The 20,261-nt window shown below is 34.5% G+C and overlaps 1 protein-coding gene across 23 annotated transcripts in view; it reads left to right on the top strand.

Moving 5' to 3' along the window:
• Positions 1-9,621: 9,621 nt before the first annotated feature.
• Positions 9,622-20,261, top strand: part of drpr (multiple EGF like domains draper) — a 103,974-nt gene continuing 93,334 nt past the window's right edge. For 3 of the 23 annotated variants that reach the window (XM_073984974.1, XM_073984969.1, XM_073984962.1), the window contains exons 1-2: positions 9,685-10,397; positions 10,605-10,733. The gene's annotated coding sequence lies outside the window, so the exon portion shown is untranslated. Of the gene's footprint in view, positions 10,398-10,550; positions 10,734-11,657; positions 11,811-20,261 lie in introns of those variants that run through there. The other 20 variants (XM_073984972.1, XM_073984964.1, XM_073984984.1 and 17 more) reach the window with 16 other exon arrangements.

Below are 20,261 nucleotides of genomic sequence, written 5' to 3'. Positions count from 1 at the left end.
TTTTTAATATTTTTATAAAATAAAAGCAATTACAAAAAATGACAGTTTGAAAAGTTCAATTGGGTTCTGGGAAAACGAATGGGGTACGAAAATATGTACTGTTATTGATGGTTTAGATGCCTTCAGAACATCTGTTTTTCGTGTGTTATCTGTGTGTGTATCTGTTTTTCAGATCTGTAAGTTCTACTCGTCGTATGATACATAAAAAAATTCTGATGAATCAAAATGAGATGACAACACATTAGCTTTGTTCCAGACCTAAAAAGTTTTTACAACTTTTACGACTTTTAAGCGCCCCATACACTATCAAATTTTGATGTCAACATTTGTAGTAGTATGTGTACATTTTTCAAAATATGAGAATGTGTGTGTGTATTTTATGGATTGAGGAAAATCAAAATAGTTTTGATTTTCAAAATGAAACCCAATCAATCCGATGAATATGGTTTATTTTCAAAAATGTCAAAAAGAAATTTTGAAAAAAGAAAACATTGTGTTTGGGAAGAAATAAAAAAAATTTAAGTAAATTCGTTTTTTAAATGAAAATTTGAAGATTTCGGTTGCAGATTGAAGGCTGATTGAATGCTTTGCTACACACTTATCAAGCACACACGTACAGAAGGAGTTCATCGGATGGACAAGCCAATTTGATAGTGTATACCATGCTTTACACATTTTACCCGAAAAACCGTTCCCGTACACAAAAATTTGTAAAATGTTCACTTCTCTTTAAACAAAAACGGCGCTGAATTCGACAAATTTGAGCGTGAAAAAATAGTAACATGGTTGCCGGCGTTTGATTGCCTGATACGCCGACTTTGACATTTGCTCCAGCTTTTTTGACGTATTTTCCATTCTTCCGTTCAAGAACTATTACTAAAAACTTTTGTGTGAGAAAACATTTTTACAGTTCTCTCTTTTACGAGTTTTACTATTAAAAAGTACGGGAACGAAGCTATTCATATGTACGATTTTTCGATTAGAGTGCGCTCTATTCTCATCTGTAAACATAAAAGCTGTGTTCCTTTACGTTAAATTTTTACCAATTTGCAAAGCATTCCTTAACCCCAAAAAGTAGTAAAACTTGAAGCAAAATTTAAGAGAGAGCATGTCAAAATAGTCTCCTCTTTTAAGGAAGAATTAGACGTGACATAGCCATAACGCCATAACCATAGATAACCAAAACCCAATTGGTTTCTTATGGTTATGGCTATGGCATTATAATATGTGTGTTCGTTTACTCAAAATTCGTACAAATTGTTACTGGATGTTGTTCGTTTGCTCTACAGTATAATGCAAAAGACCTTAGCCGATTACAAGAAGTTACTGAACTTGTACAAATTGTTGAGTAAACGAACACACCTAATATGTTACTACTAATCGAATACATTGATTTCCATAGTCGATGGTCAGACCAGCAAGGTTTCTTGAAACCAATTTCGTTAAATTTTCTTTTCAAGTTTCGTTATACCCCGGTTACACTATTGAAGGTTAACCCACTGGGTTTAATAGATCCACTGGGTTAATCTTTGCTGGTTGTTTGTTTACGTATACATACAAAATAACTAATAAAGTCGTGTTTTACACTTTTACAATTTCTCGTATGAGATATCGTCCCGTCCCGTCTTTGGTATATTTTACACACAGGGATACATTTTTGTATCATGTTATCAAGCGTACTTTTTGTTAAAAAAGTGTCTAATGTAAAAAAATAAATAATTTTATGATTTTCAAATAACTTTAGATTTATTAACTCCATAAAATCTCATGCGACCAATCGTAAACGTGTAAAACACGACAAACTCTGTTGCAAAAACAGTTGCAACTTTTGGTACTTTTTGAGTAGAGTTGGATTTTTTTGCACAAATACCGAATACAACACTGTATTTTTGGTGGATTTGTGCCGGATTTAAAATAAACCCAGTAGTGAGAGGATTTAATTTTTGTATGGCAAATCTGGTCAGATTTGACCAGATTAAGCAATAAATCCTCATAAAGTGGGTTAACCCGGCAAAAAACTGTAGTGTAACCGCACTATAAGCAATAAATCCTCATGAAGTGGGTTAACCCGGCAAAAAGCTGTAGTGTAACCGTGCTATTAGTGTCCACACACGTTAACCTAAAATTTAAGATTTTTGCGTGTCCTCTTTATGTTACCATTCGCGTTTGTTGTGTTTCCGATACCAATAAAAACAAAACAAACATAAATAAACTAAAAAACAACACAAAATATTTAACATTAATAATTAAATTAATATTAATGGTAAAATTTTCACTATTCCATTAATTAAATTTTATTATTAAATCTTTTTATGCTTGTTTTGTTGTTAACGTTTGCTTGAGAAAATAAAAATGAAAGAAAATGGAAGAAAAAATCTTGCAACGAATGACAAGAAGAGGCAACACAACAAACACAGAAAACCATGTACATGGGTTTCACTACTTCATACCCCTCGCCTATAAACTTGACGTCGCCATGTTGAAATCGTGCTAGTCTGACCATCGACATAGTCCCGGGCCACACTAGAGTAATTTCATTGAAATAGATTGTATTCCATTGAGGAGTAAAATCATAAAATTGCTGTAGTGGGGAATTCAACCTAAGAACACCTAATTTCATGAAATTTTTTAATGAAATTCACTCTAGTGTGGACCGGGACATAGGATTGGTTGCAGCTGATTGATATGGCCTTATGCTTTACCTTTACTACTTTCTGCTCGTCAAATTTCGTGGTGTAAAAAGTGGAAAATCTGCCAAACTGTTGATTTACATTTTGTATGAGATTTTATTCACAATAATGCATTTTGACAACTAGTTTGATGATCAGCGGTTTTGGTGTTACACCTTTTTATTCCGCCACGAATCATACCAAACGTCAAATTTGGTCACAATAATGCATTGGTGTGAGTTGCTTGTATGAGATTTTATTCACAATAGCTTCGTTCTAGTATTTTTTTTAATGATAAAAGTGTCAAAAGAGCATACATACATACACATTTTTCCAAAATGTAGGGGAACGGAAAAATAGCAGAAACGTCAGAAAAACTGGAACAAAAGTCAAAGTCGGCGAATCAACCAATCAGAAGCCGGCAAACATGTTGCACATTATTGCTCGGCCAAATTTGTCGTGTAAAAAGTTTCTAAAGAGAAAGCTATTCAGCGCCATTTTTGTTCAAAGAGAAGTGAACATTTTGCAACTTTTTTGGTGTACGGGAACGCATTTTGGGGAAAAATGTGCAAAATGTGTACAAACTTTTTAGTTCTGGAACGAAGCTAATAATGCATTTTGACAACTAGTTTGATGATCAGCTGTTTTTGGCGTTTCACCTTTTTATTCCGCCACATGGTACAATAATACAGGTAGCATTATCATGCCAGCTGATGGTAACATAATGTGTCAACTGCATTGAATTGATGTCAAATTTTGACATCTTATGTTACCAGCAATTGCCGATGCGGCTACCTGTGTATTTGTACCATGTTCCGCCAAGAGCATGGTACAATAATACAGGTAGCATTATCATGCCAGCTGATGGTAACATAATGTGTCAATTGCATTGAATTAATGTCAAATTTTGACATCTTATGTTGCCAACAATTGCCGATGCGGCTACCTGTGTATTTGTACCATGGCCAAGAGATAGAGTCATAAACAGCACAGTGGAACGCACATGCATTTTTGAAAAAGAACAAAGAAATATTGATCATTAATGCTGACAAAGGTAATGTTACGGTGGCTATGAACAAAGAAGACTACAAACAGAGGTTGATGAATATCTTATCGGACATGATGGCGTATCAACGGATAAATAAGGACCATGGCAGAACTACCAGGTAGTGGTACCACACCAGCTGATCGAATATGAAAAGTCAAATCCCTTTATAAAAAAATTATTTTTGTTGTAATTTCCCCAACAACATAAAGAAAGTTTTGACACAACATATTCAAAATTTTATGATGCCACTACCTGGGTAATTGTGCCATGATAAGGACCCAAAAAATAATCTAATAAAAAGAAATAATGAACTAGTAGAAGAGCTACATAAAAATAACATAATTTCGACAACAGAAAGGAAAAATCTTAAAACTGACGTGGTAACAGCACCGAGACTTTACGGACTCCCAAAAATTCATAAAGCGGATTACCCTTTACATCCGATATGTTCCTCCATTAATTCCGCCTCGATGCAACTACATATCTAAGTACGTGGTAAACATATTAAAACATCTCACTAAAACAAGGCTGCTCAAAGGGCGCACTTCTCCTGTCGGTGTGTGTCAATTTGCTCATTCACTCAATTGAAAAAGAGAGCTTTTGTTTTTGAAATGAAAATTTTCAATACACACATTTTTTCCATTACACAAGACAACCCAACAAACCAACATTACTCGAACAAAACATCATATTTGAATTATAAATTCTTGTGTAGCCACTGCAGAATAAACGAAACTTGATTCTCTTGAAAATAATGAATGTGTATGCTAATTATTAGCTTATCCGTGTAAGTGTAGAATGCATTTATACGAATTGTTTTTAGTAAATTTTATAAAATCAGACTGTTGGTATGTTGGGAAACTATCAAAAAGTTCCCAACCAGCATTTCTTGAAAATTTTAAACAAATTCGAGTCTTTTTTGTTCCGACTGCACGATTAAAAAGCTGGAATATGAGCTCATTTTCTGATCATAAATGACTCCTTTGTCGGTAGGAAAACATAACCTCAGTAGTGGGATTCTGTAACTCATTTTTGCTGTTACCGACAAAAATCGGTAAAATTAAATCGCAAATTTATGGCTAAAAACATAAAGAAAAGTTGGCATCACTGTTTGGTCGGTAGAGGCTAGCGACTACTTTTTATTCATCGTTAACTTACAGAAAAATTTCGTTAATTATCGAAATTATAAGCATTTTAATTTTACCGACAATTATCGATAACAGCAAAAATGAGTTACAGAATCCCACTACAGGTGACTCGTCTAAGCAAATCACAAATGAGTCTTCCTCTGCATTAGTTTCGAGTCATTTTTGCCCATTTTCTGATAGTATATAAAGTCTTTTTCGAGTCGTATTTCAATCATTTATTGGTGATATGTTGATTACTTTGGGACTCTTTTTCGAGTCTTTTTTGGGTCATGTTTATAATCGTTTATGAGTCTTTAGGGAGTCATTTATTAGACAAAATAAATTAAAAGAAATTTCTCTTTATTCTTTTTTGTTTCTTTCCTTTGTTTTGTTGTCTTTTCTGCTTTGTTATGTCTTTTAATTATTCTTTATGTTTCGCGGTGAGTATACTGCTTCTACATTTCACTTGGCAAAACCTGAACATGTGTTGTGTTTGTCTATACTCTTAATATTATACGTAACATTTATATCAACGTTTTGTAGAAAGTGTATATGAGAATTATTTACAACCAAACAAAAATAAAACAAAACAATCAATTTTTAATCACCTAACTGTTCAAAATATGATCAGAATATATATAATTATAATCACTTTTCAAGCACCTGTATGGCCCTTTTTTTATTAAGCATTTTTCAATCTTCCAGATGATCAAAATGTGACAATAAATAACAAAAAATTTTCACATTTTAAACACCTCAATGATTTATTTGTGATTGCTACACATTTGTTGTTGTATTTTAAATTGAACTCTTTTTAATCATTACAGGGAGTCACTTTCGAGTCCCTTTCTGATCACACAAGCGACTTAATCAATTTGTGATCACCAAAAGGACTCTAAAAAGACTCCTCAATGTGATTTTTGAAAAAAACAGTCTTCTAAATGCTATCTGGGTGTGTTTTAAAACCAACACAATAACAAAATGTGTTTGTATGTGTGCATGATACAACAAGAAAGGTAGTTTCATGCTAACAACTGATTTCAATTTTTTTTAAATTTTGAATTTCAAGTACATTCATTGTCAAACTGAATTTGACACAGAATGTACATGTGTGTGAGTGTACAAATAAAATATTCATTTGACTTTTGAAATTGAAGCAAAAACAAAACAAAAAATTCTTGTTAAAAAATTAGATTTTGTTGTTAATAAAAAGTTCAAACCATAAACAAATTAAAAATGGTTAATGTGAACTCTACTGTTCCCGCGGTATGTGCAGTTATCTTGAAGAAATCCCCTATTGCTGATGGTCAGGTATTTACCCAGCATTTATGGAAAGATTCGGAGAAACATAACTGTTTTGGGTGGTCTGGCTGAAATATTGACGAACCTAACTACAAGATGCTCGTTACAGCCATCTGCAACAAGAAAGCCTTTAAATCCAAGTTGGTTCATAAAATCAAATCTGGTGAACGTTTCGTTTGTGCTGTTGTCATAGAGAATTTCGACGAAGAATCCCAAGTTTGGATGACGTTAAGAAAGCGGATAAGATGTGTTTTAATAGTGTGTTCTTTAATGAGGTTGAGTTGATGATGTTATTGTCAAAAATATACTAAACCGTATATATAACAGATTATGTTCTAAGTAGTTATTAATAAATCACAACAAATTAACAATATCTTTTTATCTATAACAAAGCTAATGATGTTGGGAATTGTCTGTTTTGGGAATACTTTTCAATTGGTGTATCACAAAACAAAACAAAACTTGATGTGACGTATTAATTTCATCAAATCTATACATTTGTGACTTCGGTTAGAGCAAATCTATAAACTTCGCCAGGAACTACGTGGCTTGGTTGAGATACAAGATCCAGCAGCTTGGGATACATTTGACTTGCCCATTGTGAAAGGGGCCTTGAATGTTTGTGTAGGTATTTGCTTTAAAACTATGACTGTTGTTGATCACAGGCGGCTGCTGCTGTTCAAAAGTTAATTCTGCTTCCACCATCAATGACTTCAGCAAAGGGACGCATTTGTTGTGAATACATTCGAAGCTCTTGTCTGTAGGTCCTATTGTTGTTGTGGTAGATGTTCGAAATATCGTTGTTCATCATCATCTATAAGTGTGGGATTGTTGAGACTAGATGTTGTCTGGAAGTGGTTTTTATAAGGAAGTCTTACCAGTCAGAGTATTAGTTGAAATATTCTATATTTCTTTTTTCACAACACACAAAACCTAATCATAAAGAAATGTGCAAATATTGTTTTGTTATGAAATGTCATGCCGTATTATTGTTGTTCTGTATTTGACACGTTGAAGTACAGCCATACAGAGTTGCTTTTGCATACATTTGACAGATGCGACTACCTTTAATAATTCTACCATGGTATGTGTGTCAGCAGGCCTACACTAAAAACTCAACCCAGTTATTCGGGTAACTAGGGAATAACTTAGCAATATTGCTGGCTACTGGTAAACACCCCTAGTTACCACCCAATCTACTCGCAATATTATAGCCTGGTGAATTTAACATGGGGATGTCATAGGAAGGGGTCTATTGTCTCCTCACTGCATTAACAGTAACCACCCAATTCGATAGTCCTGTGAAGGCAATTGTCTCTTCATTGCATTACCAGTAACCAGTCAATTCCATAGTCTTCGGAAAGCTACTTGTCCCTTCATTGCATTACCAGTAACCAGTTAATTCGGTAGTCAGAAATTATAGACAAAATCACTAATAAGTTGTAATCAGTATACCGGTTTATAAAATATAAGTATAACAGTTAATCTGTATATATTGTATATGCGCTAACCACGCTTTATTTAATTACATGATGTGTATATACATACATACATATATTACAAAGGACAATTTAATGTTCATCTTTAAGTTCCTTAATATTGAAGCTTGTGTGTGAATCCTTGATACCGGAGCTAATGTTTATTTGGTCCTCGGAATTTGCATCTCAAGTGTGCTTTAGATTCAGAATTCGGAAGTACCTGAAATAAAATGTATAATACTATGTTTACATTTACGAAATCCACTCGATTTCATCTGTCAATTCCTTTGTGTATATGTCAAATGAAAACTCATCTGAAATCGATTGGATTTCATTTGACGTTTGAGCAATGGAATTGACAGTTGAAATCAAGTGGATTTCGTAAATGTAAACATAGTGTAAAAGTTTAATGAGATAATGAAAATTATATTTCCCTGAAAAGTTTCTATACTTACCAAAATTCTTCTGAAAATATTCATCATTTCATAATTTAGCCCAAAACACGTTTCTTGCTTCTTTATATAACAATAAGTTTTTGCACATCAAACGCATACATTTTTTATATTCCGAATAAAAAATGAATTTTAAACAAAATGACAAAACATTTATTCTATTTTGTTTTCAAATAGAGAAATTATAAGCTCTGTTCCAGAACTAAAAAGTTTTTACAATTTTTACCACTTTTACACATTTTGCGTTCCCGTACACAAAATTTATATGAAAATCGTTTACGACTTTTACGACTTTTACGACTTTTACCACTTTTTAAAGTACGGGAACAGGCCAATATTGGAAAGAGATTTTGAGAGAGAAACATTGTATATTCCGCTATCCATCAGTAGTCTATAAAATAGTCAATATACTACATGCCGCATTACCTGTAACTAGAGAATTGACATGATAGGCAGGGAAGCCCATTTCATGTGACAAAAGCAAGCTATAGGCTATTTTGTGTGGCATTTTTGGGTGTAAAGTAACTAGGATAAATGCGTAACTAGTTACATAACTATGTCAGAGTAGACTATTGCTATTTATTGAACAACTGGGAAGATACAATGAAAAGACTCTATAGCATTCTAAAACAAGTTAAGAAGTATTCAAATCAAGGTTAATGAAAGATGATATCGTTTGACGTCGTTAACCTGTTCCCGAGTATACCTGTAGACTTAGGTATAAAAATAATAGAGGAGAGGTGGGAAAATATTAAAGAATATACAAATACACATAGCCCAGAAAGTCTGCGTCACCTTACTACTTTTCAAAAATTATGCTAAAACTTTAATAAATACAGTGAATCACAGTAACACTTCACTTTCTTTCATTAAAACTGCGATTTCTAAGAGTTAATTAATGATAACGATTTCATTATTTTTTATATTGTTACATTAGTGTCTTAGCTTAAATATTATAAAATACATGGTTTAATAAGAAAGGTTAGTCAAAGCTTTATGTCAATTTAATTTTTTTCATTCGAGTATGCCTAAAACTTCAAAACAATATAAACAAACTGTGTATGTGTGTGTGGTGTTTGAATAATATGCCAAACAATTTTAAAAACAATCGAATTCAATGATTTTTTTTAAACTGTTTTTAGACCATTTGTATGGAAGAAATTGGTGAGATTTGCATTGAAACAATCAGTTTATCATATTCACAACACGATTATGTGGAGAAAACTTAACTCTTCATTCATTTTCCGCGTTTTTTATAAAATTCTCAAAAAATGCATTGTATACAAACCCACTTGTTGCTTTTATTTTGAAGTTTTAGGAATTCAAGAAAAACAAGGGTTCTATAGATTTTTTTCATTTAAATCTACCTCTTTACTTATACCATGCTATTTTTGAAATTTGTACATATCACATATTTACAAAATATTTATAAAACAAACCAACTGGTTACTGTAACGGAAATTTATATCACAATACGGCAACATGATGCCATTTGAATTGATATGGCTACTATACTGATTATACTTTTGTATGGCATCTCCATTTAAAGAAAGAGGGAACATGAAAGAACAACGAGAACGAATTTTGAAAACAAAATAAATTGAATTCAGTTCATTGAGACTATTTTGGCGTGAACGTCGTGAGTGCGTTTTGAGTTGCTTGATGTCGGTGGGTTGAAAGGAATTTTAGAATTTTTTGATTAAAACATTTATTGGAATACATTTTATATGAAAACGAATAGAAAATTGCATTTAAAAAATATATGTATTTTAAACAAAATAACAAATTCCAAAGTGCATGGAAGTGTCAAAATGAATTGTGGTGCAAAGATGATGTTAAATGCAAACGTTAACAAACAATTATACGGGTGTGCTATAAGTTCGTGTTTGTGTGTGCGTTCATTCGTGCTACGACGAAAGTAGCGCAGTTATTAATTAGAAACCTTGTTTGTTGCCTTTATTTATTACTATTTCTTCTTTTGTTAATAAAAAGTGATATGTCACATAGTTTTCGTGAATAAAAGTAATAAAAGAAAATCGAGTGAAATTTCACCATCTCCAATTAAAATTACCTATAGCGCTGTCATTAGTTCGTTTTTGGTGTGTGCGGTGAACGAGTGTAACGAACGAACTTGTTTTGGTTAAAATAGGAATATTTGCGCCTTTGCCAAATTCGAGTCGATATTTTTTTTTGAACAAAACAAAAATAGCTGTGGTATGGATGATGATTGTAAAATTTTGCGTCTATGTTTATATTCGTGTCAATTTATGATATTAATTTTTGTAGTGCTTCTGTGTATCTTTCATAAAAGTTACAGTTGTGTGAGTTAGAATAGTGTGTGTGTAAAAAAACGAAGAAGAAACATCAAAAGATGACAGCCATCGAATTTTGTTAGGATGCTGTAATCATCAATGAAAATAAAGATGTTGAATAAATAAGGAAAAAAATATTTATTGATAAATATTTATTTATAGAAAGTGTATTTTATAATTTAATAAATTTGTTTTTTTACTGTTAATCAATAATAGATCATTTGTGTAATAAAAACTTGTTTACCTAACAAATAAACCTTATGAAGAGAGTCTCTCAAGAGAGGATATAAAATCAAACAACAACGATAGAAACAACAAGCAATAATTTCTAATTAACAAATCAAGGTAAGTTTTAATAGAAAAAAATAAGCATTTTGTTTAAATATGAGTGTAAATAAGTGGAACAACTACAACCAGAAAAGCGTGCCGAACGAACAATTTTTTAATATTGCAAAGCAAGACATGCTTGGTTGGCAAAATGAATGACAGAGTAGCTACTAACTACCTGTTAACTTTTTGTTTATCTTTGCTTTTACTTCTTCAAGCAAAACAACAATGTGTATTAACCCAGTTTACTTATGCGGAAACCACAAAAATACTTCTTCTAGAAAACAACAACAAAATAAATATGTTTACCAAATAAAACTTCCATTACTATAATAAACTGTAACTGTAGTAAGATATGTCAAAGTATATGAGATTTTTAGAATAAAAAAGTCTCACTATTTCTCCATCAGTGAGATACAAATCCGTAATAGCAATGAATTTATTAAGCTGAAGAAATAAAACCACATTATTACCACTTTCATTATCGTCAAATATATTTTACCACACATATGGCCGTTGTGAAACAACAACATAAAGAATCACAAAAATAACAACACGTCGTAGTTGTTTAAAGAGAATGCTGCTAAAATTTCTTAACAGGTTTCAGTTTAATGTTTATTTATTTTTGTTGTTGTATACATTTGGGTTGTTCTTCTCGCTATTTGTTTTGTTTATTATGAATATTTATGTATATAAATGTATATCGATTTGTTTGTTTCATTACTTTACCTACCTGTTTTCTTTCTGTCAAACTGTCGTTGCTCGGTAATTGTTAACGTTAAATAATTCACACACGAAGAACAAAATGAAATCAATTGTCACAGTAACAAAAACAGCTGATTGCCTAGTGCTAACACATAGTTTACACTGAAATGTTAAGGTATAAATGGAGTTTATATTTGTTTGTTAATAAAAAAATTATGATTAGTCTATGAATTGCAGAAAATTGAGGATACAAATGGCATTGGATTGGGCGAGCATTAAAAAGAACTGCAAGGCAAGAATAAATAGGAATGAGCAGATGAGACCAAACGGACTTTGGCATAAAACGAAAGTAGTGGCTGTACTCAGAAAATTATGAAATTTTGTCCAAAGGTAGGTCTTGGACAAAGTTTCAAATATGGTCACTACATTAATCTTTCTCCCAAATAAGCTGAATAAAGCCCAGCAAAACTATTCAGAGGTTCCTTTCCAACGCAATTATTCAGTTACCGATCAAGAATGCCTTACAGCAATGCTAAGTTTTAAACAATTTTTAGGTTCCTATCGTCTTTACGCCGAAGAAGCTCAACAAAGCCCTGCGCAATTATACAGTTACCGAACAAGAGTGCTTAGTAGCAATGCTAATAGTTGTTTAAAAAAATAAGGACTATATCACTTAAAAAAAATAAAGTTGCTCATGTTCCAGGTGGATTTAAGTTGATGGCGAAGACGCAGTTGAACTCAGCCCCTGTTCTGCACAGCCCAAACTTTTCACTGCCATTTTACGTACATATTGGCACAAAAGAATGCGGAGGATGAAGAGGTTCCTATCGACTTTATGTCAAAGAAGCTCAACAAAGCCTAACGCAATTATTCAGAGGTTCCTATCGACTTTATGTCAATTATTCAGAGATTCCTATCCAACGCAATTATTCAGAGCTTCCTATTCAACGCAATTATTCAGTTATCAAACAAGAATGCTAAGATTTAAACAAATTTCCTATCGCCTTTATGCCAATGAAGTTCAACAAAGCCCAATGCAATTATTCAGAGGTTCTTATCCCGCTTATGGCGAAGAAGCTCAATAAAGCCCAGCACAATTGTCCAATTATCTTAAGTGTAACAAATAGGTCCTACATCACTTTAAACACCGAAAATGCATCATTGAAGTGGCTCATGTTTCAGGCGGACTTAAATTTTTGACTTCTTGTACCGCAGTACAGAACATGGTGTAGTAGATGAAGACCCATTTGAACTCAGAACCAGTTTTGCTTTTCCTATCGCCTTTATGTCAAAGAAGCTCAACAAAGCCTACTGCAATCATTCAGAGGGTCCAATCGCATTTATGTCGTAGAAGCTCAACAAAGCCCAAGGCAATTATCCAGTTACAGCACAAGATTGCTTAGTAGGAATGCTAATTTAGTCCCTTTAAAACTTTAATCACTGACCATGCCTCATTGAAGTGACTCATGTCCCAAGCGGACTTAAATTTTTGACTTCTTGTACCGCAGTACAGAACATGGTGTAGTAGATGAAGACCCATTTGAACTCAGAACCAGTTTTGCTTTTCCTATCGCCTTTATGTCAAAGAAGCTCAACAAAGCCTACTGCAATCATTCAGAGGGTCCAATCGCTTTTATGTCGTAGAAGCTCAACAAAGCCCAAGGCAATTATCCAGTTACAGCACAAGATTGCTTAGTAGGAATGCTAAGATATAAACAATTTAGTCCCTTTAAAACTTTAATCACTGACCATGCCTCATTGAGGTGGCTCATGTTTCAGGCGGACTTAAATTTTTGACTCCTTGTACCGCAGTACAGAACATGGTGAAGTAGATTAAGACCCATTTGAACTCAGAACCAGGTTTGCTTTTCCTATCGCCTTTATGTCAAAGAAGCTCAACAAAGCCTACTGCAATCATTCAGAGGGTCCAATCGCTTTTATGTCGTAGAAGCTCAACAAAGCCCAAGGCAATTATCCAGTTACAGCACAAGATTGCTTAGTAGGAATGCTAAGATATAAACAATTTAGTCCCTTTAAAACTTTAATCACTGACCATGCCTCATTGAAGTGACTCATGCCCCAAGCGGACTTAAATTAATGGCTTCTTGTTACGCCATACAAAACATGGTGTCGTAGATTAAGACCCAGTTGAACTCAACCCCTGTGCTGCACATTCAAAACTTTTCACAGCCATTTTACGTGCATATTAGTACAGAAAAGCCCAACACAATTATTCAGAGATTCCTATCTAACGCAATTATCAAGTTACCGAACAAGAATGTTAAGTTTTAAACATCTTTCCTACCGCCTTTATGCCAATGAAGCTCAACAAAGCCCAATTGAATTATGTAGAGGTTCTTATCCCCCTTATGACGAAGAAGCTCAATAAAGACCAGCATAATTGTCCAATTATCGTAAGTTTAAAAAATAGGTCCTACATCATTTTAAACACCGACCATGCATCAGTGAAGTGGCTCATGTTTCAGGCGGACTTAAATTTTTGATTTTTTGACCCAGTTGAACTCAAAACCTGTTTTGCACAGCGTAGGATGAAGAGGTTCCTATCGCCTTTATGTCATAGAAGCTCAACAAAGCCTACTGCAATTATTGCTGAGGTTCCTATCGTTTCTATGTCGTAAAAGCTTAACGCAATTAGCCAATTTCCGTACAAGAATGGTTAGTAGCAATGTTAAATTTTAAACTATTTAGGCCCTATATTACTTTGATTACTGAGCTTGCCTCATTGAAGTTACTCATGTACCAGGCGGACTTAAATTAGTGGCTTCTTGTACCGCCGTAGAGAACATGGTTTCGTATATGAAGACACAGTTGAACTCAACCCCTGTCCTACACACACCAAACTTTTCACATGCATATTTGTGCAGAAGAATGCTGAGTGGTTCGTCTTTGTGGCAAAGAAGCTCAACAAAGCCCAACACAATAATTTAGAGGTTCATTTTTTGTTCTTATGTCGTATAAGCTAAACAAAGCCCAACTCTGCTCCTACAGCTCCAGTCTGGACTTCCTACATCACCGCCACACAACGGAGAAATGTCTAACATCGTAAAACAAGTTGCAACAAGTTTACGGACGCCAAACCCATAAACGGCTATATATGCAACAAAGTCCAAAAATAATAGCCCAAATCTCAAAATTATTGATGGCTCCTTGTACCGATATATAGAACAGGCCACAGTAGATCAACTTCCTGGAACAATCGATATCTTGGGAGCTAGAGTCTAACCTAATACTAACCTATTCTAGCAGTTGGCGTAAAATAATATGGCAATAATTGTGAAGTTTAAAGGAACCCAAGAGTTATTAGGCCGCCTATGGGTAAGACTTCGGAGACTTTCAGGGTTTTCAACAAATTACACATTGACTTCTTTCGTCTATACCCAAGATCTATACATTGGTATATTTATAGTTCTTGATAATTATTCTAACTTCCCTTTTTGATATCTGGGAGATTTACTGCTCAAAAATAATGAGGGAAATTTTTCTCATATCGAAGTGTACAAAACCCACTCTAGCTATAAGGTTGGGGTATACAAATTATAAAGCGATTGAACCATTTTTACTGATTTTACTAGATTAAATTAGAAAAAAGTCCAACGCGTATTCACACAGGCATTTTTCGAATAATGAACATTTCCAAGGTCGAGCTATGTCTCCATCATGTAAAATCCCCAATGAGCTAGCTTAATCATCCGTGAAGTGTTTGGTTCCTCAACTCTAAACCCCAAAATAGATTTCTACTGTCTACAATATTCTTTTTTTTATGATATCCACATGGAAAACCGAAACGCATTAAGTTTCCAAAAATTCCCCTGAAATAGATAAACGTTTTAAAATACATACCCGATTTTAAGGCAATTAATACAATACAATGAAAAAAAATCAAGTGGAATTTCTTTGTGATAAACGTCACCGTTTACTCATTGTAATCAGTTAATATCACGTACTGATAACCCCGCTAGTCAGGCTAATGTAGAAAATGAAATTGTTTAACGTTCTTCAGTTTTGTTTTCATTATTTGCTTGCGTAGCGCTTTTTGTTGTAACGAAACGAAAAAAAAAGTTTTCTTTCGTCTTTGTATGGTAAAAACACAATGTAAAAAATTCTTCAAAATCAAACAAAAATAAAAAAATGTCACGAAACACCCACACTCGCTTTAAACGTGATCAAAATGAATTAATTGTAATAACAATTAGAAAGAAAAAAAAAAACTACAGAAAATAATTGTTTTTGAATTAAAGCGAGTGAATGAATGAATAATCCCCATATGGACTCTATAACTTTTAAATAAACTGATTTTCTGACTGACAATCTAAACGACGAAAATGGTGACTTATCTATCATCCATTGCAAAAATAAAATATACTTTTTATAGAATAACCAAAACAAAGTGCAAAACAGTTAATGCAGTCATTTTGCAAACTGTTCAAAGGTGTTATTTTTCTAAGTGCGATGAGACTTTACTTATTAGGAGAACATATGAGCTTTTATATCTGCGTATGTATGTATATTTATATACATATGCAAAACAAATCATCATTGTGGTGAACTCCATAACTTGTGGCCACTTGAAATGAATGAATTTAAAATTGCGTATTTGTGAATTATTATTATTTTTAATATAGCGGCAACTTGAGGGGACTTTCAATTGCTAACCACAAAAACCACGATAAGATTTTCAATGTATCTGCTACATTGACATCTGGAAACCGCACACTCAAACGAGAACATGAACGGAAGTTTTCCTCTTTGTTTTGATAAAAATGTAGTAAAAACTAATTTATTGGGGACGTATGATTTAACGTCGATATTTTAGCAACGGAAATAAAAAAGAAAACAAAAGTTCAATGTTAAGAATTTTGTAATACATTGTGAGTCTTAGAAAAATATTTTTTAGATTTTTGATAGCTTACCATATAGAGGGCAAACATTTCCACGAGGTCAGAGTTCTTGAATCAATTCTGACTACTAATAATTTTGCTGGTACGAAAGAATGCTGAGTGTGAAGAGGTTCCTATCGCCTTTATGTCGATAAAGTTCAACAAAGTCCAATGCCATTATTCAGATCTTCATATCGTTTTTATGTCGTAGAAGCCCAAGGCAGTTATTCAATTGCCGAACAGGAATGCCTAGCAGCTGTACTAAGTTTTGCTGGTACGAAAGAATGCTGAGTGTGAAGAGGTTCCTATCGCCTTTATGTCGATAAAGTTCAACAAAGTCCAATGCCATTATTCAGATCTTCATATCGTTTTTATGTCGTAGAAGCCCAAGGCAGTTATTCAATTGCCGAACAGGAATGCCTAGCAGCTGTACTAAGTTTTAAGTAATATAGAAGTCTCTATCACCTTAATGTCAAAGATGCTCAACAAAGACTAGCGCAATTATCCAGTTACCGAAGAATAATGCTTAGAAACAAAGCAAAGTTTTAAACAATTTAGGCCCTATAATAAAGGCATGAGTTCCTAATAGTCATTGAAGTGGGACAGACGGACCTAAATTGTGCGTCTGAGAAAAATATTTTTTTCGACAAAAGTTATTCCGATTGAAGTTTAAAAGACTTTTGTGTTTTACTTCACTATGCCCAGAGAAAAGAGATTCAGTCGATAACTAAATAACCTCAAACTATGACAATAACAGAAATGGTGAGCCTAAATATACAACGATTACATCACCTACTTCAATAAGAAATAACATTTTCGTAAGTGGCAAAAGAAGTTTCCATAGTATATTTCCGCCTTCCTGTAACGTGATGTTATCGTCCCTTCTTATAACGGAAGCAGTGGGTTGTTCGGTTAAAATTTCGGGCCGTTGGGAAACCATGTGAGATGTGTGTGGTCTTTCATTGAGGGTTTCCTCCTTCTTCAGCTGCACAAACTCATCTGTTAGAGTTATTAATTTATTTAGACCATTGAAATCTTTTCGGCGGACATAATGAATACCCATGGTACCGAGGTTCGGGTGTTGTCTGGCTATTGCTATTAATTGAAGTACAGTCGAACTTCTCTACAACGAACTTCCCCGTTACGAATATTTGTCTATACCGATGTTGCTTTTTTTCTATAACAAAGTATGTAATCGGTACCCACGCGATACGTTATAGAGAAGTTGGACTGTATGTCTTGCGTTGCGTTGTCTCGACCGTACAGTCGGCATTTTTAGAATGAATGTTTAGCTTATTGCAAGTATCGCTTCGTTAAAAATTACTTCTCGGTTTCCCTATAAAACTAGCGCCACGAGACACGTCATTTTTCTTAATTATGTACTAATTGAGAGCCTTACCATCGAAAATGGTCGATATGAAAATGGCCGACTCCCATAGCCTTTCCAGAAATTCTGAAACGGATTTCCTCTTCAGTAAATTTTTGATTCCATTGGTGAACATTTACATTCTTACGATCTCCTTAGATTTCAGTTCCTTATTACATTTCTGACTCGATTTCGGTTTCGGGTTTTCAGTGGTTTGATTTCGAATCGGGTCCCTGCTCGGGCGCCATTTGTAACGTGGTTTTCTCGTCGGCTGGGGTAAGTTCATGGTCTCCATTAAGACCCATAAAACCTTACGAATTAAAAGAATAGGGTTTCTCATGATTGAAGTTCTAAGTGTGTTGATAATAGTGAACGACGATTTAACGATGACCGAGAACGTGTTATAGACGATGTGATGGAATTCGGGAACAACGATAACTAATGAGAGTTGCTGAGGCTGATTAATTTAAGGATTTCGTGATTGTTGGGAACGTGATAATTGATGATATTCCGGTTTATGACCATACGAGAAACATGTAAAATTTCTAGACACATCCCGCCCACGTCCCATGCCATAGCAAAAAACGTGTTTTATCGGAAGAATGTTCTACAAATAAACCCTTGAATAATATTTGTGGAGATGGCGAGCAGCACTGTTGTCGTGCTGTGCTGCTTACGGAACCCGTGCTGATGATAGACAACTGGATGCTATTTGTAATCTTGGAGAGGAGTAAATCAACAAGACACTTTGCCACTGGCGACAAAAGCGAGATATGTCTGCTGTACGATTCACCTTTGCTGGGGTCCTTGCCTGCCATTTTCCAGACTTTGGGCGCGACATGGATGGAAAGCGACTTGTCTAAAACTGGTCCACTCCCCATCGGGGCTTTCTTCCCACTGTTCGAGGACGATTTAACCACTTATTCCGTTTATGCTCCAGACAACCCTTCGGCCAAGTTTAAATTGTTGGATAATCAATTATTTGGTTAGACGTAAGTCGTTCGTGGGATTCAGGAACAAGAAGCCCAAGCCCCGTTGAGTGAAACAGAGAGTTTCCTAGGGTGAGGTGATATCCCTGAAACTATTTAACCTCTACATATATTGTATTCCACCCCCTCCTGCGTTGAGATCGTAACGATCATGGTGTCAGGTACCTTCTCTGGTGTCATTAGTGAATAGCTGAACTCCTGTTTGACCGATCATACCTCCTTTTTCCATGGCAGGAATATACAAATATCCGCCACTAAATCTACGGCTATTCTGTTCGCCACATGGAGTGCAGAGGTGAGCACTGAGTTGAATATTATGGTCGATGATGAGAGAATTTCGGTCATTAACTACCCCATGATTCTAGGGGCACATTCGACAGCATGTTCATGTCGCCTGCTCATGCCACGGCTATCTGTGACAAGATGAGATGTAGGAACAGTGTCCTAAAGTCCCTGTGGTAAGCAATGCGGCGCCAGTGTGGTCCCCGAATATAAGTGCAACGCGATGGAAAAATATTCGATTCTTTCAGAATGCAGCCCTGGAAAACAACAGGTTTCCTCCTGATGTCATTAGTGGGCTATCTACATTAGGAGATAGAGATTCTTCCAGTACAGCAACATATTGAATGCTCTCGTTGCAATACTTTCTCGAGTGTTACCGTGAGATTCATACTAATTACCATATGGCATGTTGTGAGGAGTCTTCAGATAGAGAGAGAGGTCTTACGTTACAAGAGAGAACCATAGATCGGCAAGCAATCGGTAACATTAAAAGGCAAATTTAAAACGCCGTTTACATATAACCGGGTTTAACAAAACCCACTGGTTTCAAATGCCAATTCCATTGCATACACTTCAAACAAGTCGTCATAAAGAAGTTTAACCCGGCAAAAAGCTATAATATAAACAGGCCATAAGATTGAAAAGTTAAAATAAAAGTTGACAACACTGTTGCTACTTTTTATTCGTCGAATAATAGTCCCAATTTACATTAGGCGAGTTTACATGCGGCAATTGTCAGTTTGATGGAGAGAGAGGTGAGGTATATGGTAACCCTTTGCCTCTCAAAACCACCTCTCATCCACAAAATGACAATTGCCGCAAGTAAACTCGTTTAATGTAAATTGGGACATATCGTTAATTAAAAAATATAAGCATTTTTTGATATACGTGTATCAATCGGTATAGATGGAAAAGAAATTCAATGTATAAAAAATTTGTATTGGAACCAGACTGCATGTATTGATGTTAACGGCGAACTCAACGACGAAATCAGCATATAGAAGGGCGTCAGACAGGGATGTATATTATCGCCACTTTTATTTAATATTTACTCCCAAAAAATATTTGCAGAGGCCTTCCAAAGTGAGAAAATGGGAATACGAACAAATATGGTTCTAATAAATAACATACGATATGCAGACGATACGACAATCCTAGCAAGCAGTATAAATGGCCTACAAAAAGCATTAGACAAACTTACATCTATACAAGAACATCTATAATAACACATCGCTGACAATTCACAATACAGAAATTGAAAGAGTAACTACGTTCAAATATTTGGGGGTCTTGATAAATGACAAAT

Source organism: Musca autumnalis, unplaced genomic scaffold (assembly GCF_047663935.1).
Source record: "Musca autumnalis isolate F117 unplaced genomic scaffold, ASM4766393v1 scaffold_4, whole genome shotgun sequence".
In the NCBI taxonomy this organism is placed as follows: domain Eukaryota; kingdom Metazoa; phylum Arthropoda; class Insecta; order Diptera; family Muscidae; genus Musca; species Musca autumnalis.
The sequence above is the reverse complement of the archived record's forward strand: the minus strand, read 5'-3'. Positions and strand labels throughout refer to the sequence as shown.